The 12,072-nt window shown below is 39.5% G+C and overlaps 1 long non-coding RNA gene across 1 annotated transcript in view; it reads left to right on the forward strand.

The window, feature by feature from the left end:
* LOC132210539 (uncharacterized) overlaps positions 1-12,072 on the forward strand; it is a 63,840-nt gene that overhangs the window by 17,130 nt on the left and 34,638 nt on the right. The window contains exon 2 of the long non-coding RNA XR_009446677.1: positions 7,040-7,152. This is a non-coding gene — a long non-coding RNA (uncharacterized LOC132210539). The remainder of the gene's footprint in view (positions 1-7,039; positions 7,153-12,072) is intronic.

Below are 12,072 nucleotides of genomic sequence, written 5' to 3' on the forward strand. Positions count from 1 at the left end.
ACAATCCTACAAAATGTAGGAATGGATGATTACACTTTTCAGCTTTGAAAAAATGATTTCTCAGCTCACTTCCTGAACATCCTTAGGACATGAGTTCAGCTTTGTTTCTCCGAACTAATTCAGTTACTCTTCCACATCTCGCCCACTCAGTTGAACTGTCAATCAAGTGTCAACTCACTAACACAACCGTAGCAATCATCTGCGGAAGCCACAATTGCTAAAAGCAACTTGAAAAGGCTTTCTAACTTGTAAAGTACTTGATTTTTAAACTACTATCTGAGCACCATCTTTAATAATATTAGAGACAATAAAGAGATCAAGTTTTCTGAAATTTTACTGTAAGTGCTTGCCAAATCTCAGCGGAAGATTATGAATATAGTCACAATATTCTTGAGTAGTGAAGCTTTTCGACTTGCTAAGTTGTCACTTATTTTGAACTGAGTATAATGGCCTCCACGGCACTCCTCAGTCAATATGGTATGCATTTTCTGTTCACAATTCTGCCATCAATCTTGTCAATTCCACATGGGAGAGGTGTTAGTGGGTATGAGCTAATGTCGACCTGAAATATGGAAAATAGGCAGATTGTATTGTTAGTTGCAACACTGATTTGATGACAGTTTGCCATTTTGGAGGTGAAAGGTCTGGCTAATTCCTCTCTTGTTGAATTCTCAGCAAGTAACAGGAAGTCTTCCCCGCCAATGCTATTTAAAGGGATCATCAATTGCTTACAAACCAGGGTCATTAGCCATCTTGTCATAGAATAGCCTTTGTTACTTAATGAACGCCCTTTTGTTTTCTATCATGATTCACTTACAAATGACATAGTGAACGGCTGTAAAATGAACACATCATTATGGGTGACAGGTATTGGGCACTGACCTGCCTTATTGTCTTATTGGAATGGTAGGTTTGACGTACGATGAACGGCTGAGGATCCTGGGATTGTATTCATTAGAGTTTAGAAGGTTGAGGGGAGATCAAATAGAAACTTACAAGATAATGTATGGCTTAGAAAGGGTGGATGCTGGGAAGTTGTTGCCGTTAGGCGGGGAGACTAGGACCCGTGGGCACAGCCTTAGAATTAGAGGGGGGAAATTTAAAATGGAAATGAGGAGACATTTCTTCGGCCAGAGAGTGGTGGATCTTTGGAATTCATTGCCATGGAGCGCAGTGCAGGCCGGGACATTGATGTCTTCAAGGCAGAGATCGATAAATTATAGATCTCACAAGGAATCAAGGGCTACAGGGAGAATGCAGGGAAGTGAAGTTGAAATGCCCATCAGCCATGATTAAATGGCAGAGTGGACTCAATGGGCCGAATGGCCTTACTTCCACTCCTGTGTCTTATGGTCTTATGATTTTCTGCCGACAGTTACATACCAGCTGGACAATGAGGGAGTGGAATTTCCTTCCATTCCAATGCTTGCAATCAAAGGCACCCTGAAGCTGCAATTATATTAAGCCCCTCAGACCAATCCACCTCTTTATCTCAGCCTTGAGCAGAACTAAGTGAATGAGGGTATGAATCCTCATTGATTGGGCTGAATTTAATAGCTGGGGTCCAATTTATGGAGTCCTCATGGGATTAAATCCCAATTTGGCAATTATCTGACTGACTTTGGGATTCTCTGGTCATTCAGGAATGAGTTCCTGCCCCAAGTGCTGCTGACCAATCAGAGGCCTGGTAAACTGTTCAGAAACAGTGGTGTCACCAGAGCAATTGGTGGGACAGCAGGAGGCCTGGAGACAATGAGCAATAATGGGTGGTCTGGAACCCAGCAAAGTGGATACACCATGGCCAATCAGGCAAACACCATGGGGCTATTGGGAGCTGGCTCTTTTTATGCATTGTCCTTGTCACCAGCTGGGTCTTCCATTGGACACTACTCCCAAATAACAGGACTCCCATCCAATTCTGATGGAATCTAGCAGGGCTGAAGTACTGATCTGCCCACGTGGCATGGACCCCTTCAACTATGTAGAAAGTGGTTAGATGAGGCTGTAAAGTGGCCATTGGCTGGTGATTTACGAACCCCACTTGGTCTATGGGTTGAAGGCTGGCCTTGATCTTACCTGATTGAGAGTTTGGTGATGGAAGGGAAAAATGTGTCAATGCAATCTTGGAGGGCAGAAGGGCCTGTTCCTATGCTGCATTATTCTTTGATCTTGTTCTTTGAGAATGTTTGTCGATCCCCTGTCTCCCTACCTTAATGGCTATTTACTCAGGGACAGTATTTGGGGAATGCATTTGGTGGTGAGTAGTATTCTTCGAGCTGATTGTTGAATTAACCCCTGCCCTCACAGATTGTTGATAGGTGTAGTGATAAAGGTATTCTGCAATGAAAACTGGCTGAGGTTGCAACGCATTCACTAACCCTAGCCACACTCATTTTTTACGAGATTCTTTCCAGCCGTCAGTGCTGGGCTTCTTGAACCACTTTTGTCCATATGTCTTGATGGCTTTCTGCAATTCATTGTGGATATAGATCTCTTCCTTCTCACCTTCCCCAGGAACATCTAACGATGGATGCAATAAACATTCAAAGTCTGCTCTTCTGCACAATGAAAACAGAAAACATTGTACCAACTGTTTCCAAGCTCAGGTTTCCTTTCTGCTCAACTTTCACATTCTTCTCCAGCCATAATACACCCACCCCTTAAGAGTTACACTTCAAAGTATCTTGTCCAACCCACATTAATAAGATCCAGGAATTTACAATTTTGAGTCCTCTATCAATGTATACAACCAATGGACCATGTTAGCCTGTTTAGTGCTGATGTCATACAGAAGTATTAATTTACATATACTGTAAAGATTGCATTCTGCCCATACTTTAAACACAGGGACAGAGTTGATCCCTATGTCAGGCATTGGGAGCTTTCTGTTTCACTCCCAATATTTTCAATGAATATCAATATCCAGTTTTGTTTGTTGTGAATTTTTAGCTTTCAAACAGTGACTTCTCCAACAGCAGTTACACATTTTTGATTCGGAGATAGTAGGAACTGCTGATGCTGGAGAACCTGAGATAATAAGGTGTAGAGCTGAACACAGCAGGCCAACCAGCTTCAGAGGAGCAGGAAAGCTGATATTTCGGGTCTGGGCCCTTCTTCAGAAATGAGGGAGGGGAAGGGGATTCTGAAATAAATAGAACAAGAGTGGGAGGCAGATGGAACCGGATAAAGGAGCAGGTAGGTGGAGAGGAGACAGACAGGACAAAGAGGCAGGGATGGAGCCAGTAAAGGTGAGTGTAGGTGGGGAGTTAGGGTGGGGGTTGATAAGTCAAGGGAAGATGGACAGGTCAAGGAGGCAGGGATGAGGCTGGTAGGTAGGAGATGGGGATGGGGGTTGAGGTGGGAGGAGTGGATAGGTGAGAGAAATGAAAGACAGGTCAAGAAGGTGGGGATGAGCTGGGCTGGTTTTGTTATCGCTATACATTTTTGATATATGTTTTACAGGCTATTTTCTGCTAGTTAAATTCGTTCTCTGTTCTGAACATTGTTCATCAGATAACGCTGAACACATTTCCTGAAAGTCCACCAAAGAACCAGATGACACCTCAATGCAGATCTTTTGTTTTGTTTGTAAGAGATGGTTTTGTGTTGTTCTCCAGCTCCCGTTTGAGGCCCAGAGTGGGTTGCAAAATTGACATTGTTATAAATCACATCAATCCATACATGTAACCCAGCACCTGAAAGTCCTGTACCCTTGACCAATGCAGGCCTGGTAGGTATTGTCAGCAATATTACTGATTATATTTCATTAGGGCATTGTTCATGCTTTCATTGGGATTTTGTGAGGAAATTAATTCCATTTTGCTAAGACTAACCTGATCAAAGCATAATATCATTTTTGATTGTGACAATGGTCCACCAACACACCTTACACATCCTCAACCTTCCACTACCTTTGGCACCACTGATATACTCCAAAATCTCTCCTCTACAATTCACCTCAAAGCAATATGTGTGGGTATAGTTTGAGGGGCTACTCACTTGATTTAACAGGGCATGACATGAGGCTGAGATGATGGGATAAGGGCTGTAGGAAGTGAGGGGGAATGTGGAATTAGACCAGGTGTTTAAAAGAAGCAAGCTGGAAAGAAGGATTGAGCTGTGTGGCATATTATTCAGTGCCAGATCGGTCTGAGGAGTGTTCCAACTCACCTGAGTAGGTAGCTCTGCATATTTGAACACCTAACTCAAGTGACTTTGTCATGTATGAAATTATTCATCTACCCATGGGTTCACAGAGATGAGGATCTATTCCAAGACACTTCACATCCAACATTTTCTGCCTACCATGTGCTGGTGTAGGTTTAAAACATCTTCTCTTCCAACAGTCTTTTTGCACATATCTACATGGCTGTTTCTGGTGAAGCTAAGTCTCCATCCTCGTTACTTGTTTGCTGCCTCATGTTACCATCGTGTAGAATGTATTGGTCAACTCCTACATTGACACCAAAGGTGTAGAGTTTTACCTTCCTACCTCTTTGATCATGTCTACGCCCTCTTATTCTAGATTAAGAACTGGATGGCCCAAAATCTCCACCCTTTCTTTAGATGACCAAAAATGAAGACATACTCTTTGGTTCCTGTCAGCACATCCATCCTTCATGCTTAACATTGTCAGCTTTCAGTTTTTCACGTCTGACTAGTCCTGAGATGCAGGGTATTTACATGTTATTCAAGCCTGAGTCCACTTCCTTCACCATAGTTTACCACAAAATTACTTCACCTCCACAATTTAAAACCACAATTCAGAAATCTTCAACCCTGTACCCTTAAATGATCATTTGCTAGCACTCCCAATGCTTCTGTTCTAAAAAATTCCATTACTTTTTGTTGGCCTAAGGATTTATTTTCTAAGCTTATTCATAGTGCCATTGAGGACAAAGCAAAGATTTATTGCCCATCACTAATCTCCCACACGAAAGTGGTAATCAGCTTCCTTTCTCACATTTGAATTCTTCAAAATGATTCCCTACTGTAAATCAGTTATTAGCTCCCACTGTCAATCCCTATATGCTCCTCTGAATGTGTTTTGTTTCTCATTCACCGCTGCAGTATTGACAGGATTAAGTAAATTGTTTCGCCTCGTTTCAGTCATTACTCTTTAAACTGCAAAAGCTGTCCTACCCTGATCTTGGTTTTCAAAGGTTTTCTGAACATTATCCTTGTTCATGCTTTACTCATCATTCACGCACTTTCTATCACACTATTTCTGTCCTGTTCAGTCTTTCCTTACTTGCCTCAATCTTTAAGGTGCCATGAGACATCCTTTGACATGGAAGGAATCTTGGAGAAACAATAGGCATTTAAGGGAGAGGTGATGGCCTGGTGATGTTGTTGCCGGACTGTCCTGGTTTGAATCCTGCCATGGCGGATGTTGGAATTTGAATTCAAGAAATATCTGGATGATAATGGTCATGAATCCATTGCTGATTGTTGGAAAGAACCCATCTGGTTCACTAATGTCCTTTGGGGAAAATGCAGATTCATAGCAATGTGGTTGACTCTTGACTGCCCTCTGGGTAACTGGGGATAGGTAATAAATGCTGCCTGGCCAGTGATGCCCTAATCGCATGAATGTATAAAGAAAAAAAAAATGGGCAAACACTGAGAATTCTGGAGAAACTCAGTAGGCCTGATAGATCTGTGATGAGAGAAACAGAATTTAACATTTCAAGTCCAGTATGACTCTTGTTCAGAATAGTTCTGAAATCTTAAGCTGCCTCCTACTTCACAGATGCTGCCAGACCTGCTGATTTTCTTAAATTTTCTCCAGATTTATTTCTCATTTCCAGCATCCACAATATTTTTCTTTTATTTAAATAGGTGTTAGGGCAGTGTTGGAAGGCATTTGTGAGAAAATAGAAATTAGAGCTTGTGACGACTTGAGAGTTAATCAGTAACTGAGCCACACAGTGCAGGAAGTTTCTAATCTATGATGAAATTAAGCAGGCTACTGATAGTGTGACACAAGGTAGAATTAGATGCTGATTATTCATTAATTTTAGCCTTTTAAAGGTTTTAATTTCTAAGTGAAGATATAATTAAAATAATAATTTTATTCTTTTTGACTGGGGTTTTGATGGGTACAAGTAGTCTGTTCACCAAAACAAATCCATATGTTTGTGCCTTATATCTTTTTGGATTCTCTGAATAAATTGAAGAAGATAAAAATTTGTCTGCATGTAAATTATACTAATTGCCATTTCAATATCCTTTCTGCTTAATAATTTAGATCAGTTGCACTTATAAATTCTACATACATTGAAGGCTTGTCGTATCTCACATACAAGTAATTGTCAGACTTCAATAAATCACAATCATTCCTGTTATTGCTGGGAAAGCTAAGACATCCAGAACTGATGTTTTGTTATTATGAAATATCTTTTAAAATTGATTTATTATTGCAAATACAGCAGAATGTAGTCAGATTTATCTGTTGGTGGGGCTAAAGAAATAGCAGAAGACAAGTGTATTTTCTGTACTGTATCTCTAAAGGAAAAACATAATATCTAAGCAATTTTCAGCAGCCTAAATCTTTTAGATGCTAATAGTAACAGTAACCAAATGTCCTTCTGTTAAATTTAATCTGATAAAATTTATGCAAATTCCATAGAACTAGTAATAATCTTCTCCTGAAAGTGCCTGCTGGGACTCTAGCTTCATTTGAATTTGAGCAATTTCATTCTGTAACATAGCCAATAGGGTAAAAGTAGACAGGGCTATATTTAAAATGGGGTAGTAATATGTAATATTGTGACAAATCTTCTGAAGAGAAGACATCATGACAACCCTAGGCAGAGGGGATGTTTGTGGGACTTTTGTCAGGTTAAGTCAGACCAAAGAGATTTGATTCACTGATTGAGATTCTGGTTGAAAGGGCTGTAAGATATTTATTCCCAAGAGGATTTCAGGTACTCAAACCCTGGCTGATGAAAATGTCAAATGATAGTTGACTGAAATAAACACTAATAATGCCCTTTTGATATAAAATGGCTGATTTTTGTTTCTATTCATTCATGAGGTGAGAGTGTCACTGATCAGGCAGCATTTATCGCCCATCCCTAATTGCCCAGAGGACAGTTCAGAGTCAACCACATTCCTGTGGATCTGGGAGTCACGTGGAGGCCAGACCAGGTAAGAATGGCAATTTCCTTCTCTAAAGGAGATTAGTTTTTCTGTCAATCAGCAATGGGTTCATGGTCATCATTAGATTCTTAATTCCAGATACTTTATTGAATTCAAATTCCACCATCTACTCTGACAGGATTCGATCCCAGGTAGATATCTGGGTCTCATGATTAACAGTCCAGCGATAATACCACAAGACCATTACCTCCTCTGATATGTCTATTATGAGCACTGAGAGAACAACTACTGAATAGTAAACAAGATTATTTTATAGATCTTATTACTGAATCTTATCTATTTTTCCATCTAATTCATGTAAATAATAAACTTGAGTAATCAGGGCTGCTTTATGAATCTGTACAAATGACATGCAGAGCTCAATATTGTTAGCCTTTCAGACCACAATCCACTAATTATGGAAAATCCTCCAATCAATTTTATATCTGACCTGGCCGTATCGTTTTCAACTGCTTGACTAAACTGTCTGAAAAATAAGTTCAAATATTCTGTCATGGGAGACTGTCTCACCATTTCAGTTGAAAAGGCCAAATTTAAGGGACTGGTCTTCTACTAAATACAAAAAAAGTCTATTTATTTTTAATAAATTTAAACAAGTTTTGATGTAAGTGTATTTCAATCTTATTCAAAGATTATTGTTTTACATTATATGGCTGGCACAGTTTGTTTATCTATTAAACATAGACACTTTATTTTAAAAATGTGCAAAAGGGAGTTGGAGAGGGGAAAGGGCTGTTGTGGCACAGTGGTAGCGTCCCTACCTTTAAGCAAGGCAGCCTGGGTTCAAGTTCCACCAGAGCAGTGACATATCATCTCTGAACAGGTTGGTTAGAAAATGTCTATGGCAAAATAGAAACAGAGTTCCAACCATGGTGAGGGGAAGAATGGATTTGGGGTGCAGGGATAAATCCCTCAGGAGGCTTAAGTTCCACTGTAATGTTCTAGTTTGTGGTCAGTAATTTGCTGATTTTTAGGTGGTTCGAATCACTCCCAGATCCTTGGTTCTGACACTGGACTTATTAAGAATGTGGAATGAAGAAGGCAGTAGACAGGTGTTTCAGGGGCAAAAGAATCTCTGCAATTATTAACTATAAAAGGTAAGTATATTACAATGCATAAAGGCAAATACCATAAACAGAGAAATTGATATTATGAATTATACAGAAGACAGTAATTAAGTACACTATTAAACTGAACAGAGGTTAAACACTATTAGAAGTTAAACACGATTTTAATCTCAGAAACTTTAACAACGTCTTCTAGCTTTAGGGTCTCTGTGTTGTCACCACACAGCTATCCCTGATAGCTAGATTGGAAACTTTGAGGTCTCGGGAGTTTTAGCTCACCACTGAGGAAAAACGTGATTTTGAAGTATAGCTGACTATTCCCACTTGCTGTACCCAGTGCCTCGATGAAGACTTCGGACAGTGTAGACCTTCAGACAATAGCAATTATCTTTGTGTTTGTGTATTTTTCGTAGAGCGTAGCCCCAGCTGCCTTTTTAACCTTTAAAAGTTTTCAAGACGTCCAGGGTTTTGGTCCACCATTTTAAATGTTAGGGATTTTTGCTCAGTCTAACAACATCTACTGCAGAAGTGTGTCATCACATTGCTGAACAGGTTGATTAACGATATCACCATCTGCAGGGCTCATGTGGTGCAAACACAATGCCCAACACCAGCTCAGAAAGCCTCGGTTTGAGTTCCACTTATTCCAGACGTGTATAATAGTGTATTATAACAGGGCCATTAAAACAAACCTACACCTGAAATCCTGTTTAGAGTCCAACAGGAGACATCCTTTGGTGCAATGGTATTATGTCTACCTTTGAGACAGTCCTACCTGCTCTAGAGGTGTGTAATGAAAAATCTCCAAGCCAGACCAGATTATCTCAACTGAAACTAATTGAAACCATTTATATGCCAATTCGTTAACTTGTCAAGATGTTGCAATAAAGTTGGCTGAACATCCAAGTGCCAGCTGGACAATTAGATATCCCATCTGGATTTCTGATGAGCCTAGTTAAAATTACGATTGCTACTGTCTTTTTCTTGTCAAGCCCATGTTAGTCTATTGTATCCTGGAAAATCTGCTGTCAGTCAGAAGACCTATGAATTGATCTGAATGCCTCTGGCAAGGAGCATCATATATGGCTCTCTATGGACACACTGCATGACAGTGTGCATTGCAAAATAGCTCATGCAGGCTATCAACAAGCAACTACTGGATTTTTCAACGTGAACCATCTGCTCCACATTCACACTAGAAACAGTTCATAATGACTAGTCTATAATGTTCAGAAGAGCGTTTTCTCATTCTTCATTGATATAATTGGAGAATGCTGGGTGACCCAGTGAATTGAGGTAGTGTAGCATTGCAAATGAATTTCTTTCCTTGGTGTTTCTGACCTAAGACCTTCCAATCCACAGCAGATCTATATTTTCCCACATTAACTCCAGAACTACCACAGGTGCCCCAGAAACACGTGCAGATTTTCAGAAGTTTTGATGAAGTTGAAGGAATATTGTAGTGTAGAAAAAGCTATTAATGGTTATCCAGTTGGATTGAGCCTCACTTTGTTATCATATGTTTCTTTCATTTAGTCTAAAGTTAATGTGACTGGTACTATTGTTGACTTTTGACTGATGTAGGTTCAAAATGTGCATGGAGCTCATAATTTCAAGCCCATTAGTACCACAATGTTTGCTAGGAAATAAAACATTCTGAATTTCCAGAGCATGGCTCAACAATAATGATTGAAGGGTTAATGTGAGGTCAAGGGAAAAAGCCACACCATTCTGTCAGCTTTACATTTATTTAAGGTTGACCTTTTGTTTACAAAATGCACCAATTTTAAAAGGCTGTCTGGGGAAATTTCACAAAGACCATATGCCTCCAGCCCTTGCAGGACTGAGAGCACATTAAACTATGGCTGCTTTGATGGGGACTTGGGATTAACTTAGTGACATGATCTCATTCAGGCCAAATGTCTGAAATTTGTGCAATTCACTACAACAAACTGAAAAAAAGAACTGGTTCCTCAGTTCCTGTTTGGGGATTAAACTGATGAGCATCACTGCTTTTCAGCCTTTCTGTTTCTGCCACCAAAGTGGATAACCTCACATTTACCCACATTACACTGCATTTGCTGAGTATTTGTCCACTCAGCACATTGTATTGCCTTTGCCATATATTTGCCCATTCATTCCCAGTAAATCTGTTGTAAGTGTTAGCCTTAAATCGGTGGTAACACTCTCATCTCTAAGTCAGGAGGTCTGGGAACTCAAACCCCACATCAAGACATAGCCTAGATAATAATCAGTGCATAAAGAAAGACTATTACATCTTTCCAATGCAAAATTATACTCAGGCTCCCTTAGGTAGATGCAACAATTCCATGGCAATATTTGAGAAGGAGTAGGGGACTCTTTGACAACGCTCTCCCAGCACCAGCACTAAATCACAGTAACGATTGCCTGCACTACAGTGATTATATATCAAAACTGGCTGTAAAGTTCTGTACCTCTGTGTCATTTTCCCAATGATTTAATTTCATGCCTACGTATTGGATATTTAATTACCTCTACTTTTACCAGATCATGTTCCTTTCTTCACTCCCTCTGTCACCCTTGACAAAGACTGATTTAAAAAAAGCATTATTTTAACTTTCTAGAGGCTAGAGCAATTGTTGACTCCTAATGCAAACACATATGTTTCAATAGATGCAATGCTTTAAATTTAATGCACGATGTTGTGCCGAACTGTTATCCTACTCTAAAATCAAACCACCCTGCATATCCAGAAATACACAAAAATGAGTTTATGAACCAACTGTAGTTCCTCAAATGCGTGTGTTTGTGAGCTGCTGTGCTAGTATGGACTACTGTGCTCTGAAGGTTACAGCTTAAGAACAGCCAATGTTGCAGGTCAAATGAAAGCTTCTTTCTATCTTTCCCTCTCTTTCTATTTCACTCTGTCTTTCTTTCTCTCTATCTCTCTCTATCGCTATCTCTAAGTGCTGGAAGTCAGGCAAGTTCATGACATCACCATCAAGAAGCTAACAGGAAAAAAAGTCTGTCAGCTAGCTGCAGATCCAAGAACCTTGAAATCACTTGCTTCACTCCTGATATCAATATTACTGGTATGATTCAACTTAACAAGTGTGATGTTTCACCATCCACTCACTCTTCAAAGAAATGCACACTAACCTCTATGCTATTTTCCAAGTTTTGTAAGTGAAAAGGAAGCACATGTTCTAACATTGTTCTGTTTGAATACCAATAAACAGTTCTACAATATTTACGCAGCTTTCTTATTAAAGATTTATTTTGTAAGAACAACTGAAGAAAATTACATGTTCAGGCATTTGAAGGAGATGGCTTAATGGTAAAGATAATTTTAAAACACAACTTTAATTTCTTTTCCTTTCCAGCACTGGAATTAATGTTTACCTTCGGCACTGTGTATTTATTTCTACAGTCTGCTCCTTTGCAGTCCAGCTATCTTTACATCAATTTCTCTTACTTTTCTAAGTAACATTTTATTGAAATTAGTTTTCAGATGACATCATCACCCACAAAGTGGATTATGTGTTTCAAAATTACCATTGGCCAGACACAAAATATTTCATCATAGTTCAAATTATTTGGCAGCACTGCTTCATTTAAGATAATAATCCTTCTTTTACCGCATCCTGTATGGTTTTGAAATACATTTTAATACACTGATACCAAACAGTGATTTATCTCAGAAGCAAGAACAAGGGCCTGGGTTTTTCAATGGTCTGATATTGTCTCTGCTATGGGGGTTAGAGATGTTCCAAGGGACCCAGTGGAATCCCTGACATAGCAGGCTCAGAGGGAATTGCCTGGGAAAGTGAAAATTCCTATGGACAAGTCCTTTTTGTTT

Source organism: Stegostoma tigrinum, chromosome 1 (assembly GCF_030684315.1).
Source record: "Stegostoma tigrinum isolate sSteTig4 chromosome 1, sSteTig4.hap1, whole genome shotgun sequence".
In the NCBI taxonomy this organism is placed as follows: domain Eukaryota; kingdom Metazoa; phylum Chordata; class Chondrichthyes; order Orectolobiformes; family Stegostomatidae; genus Stegostoma; species Stegostoma tigrinum.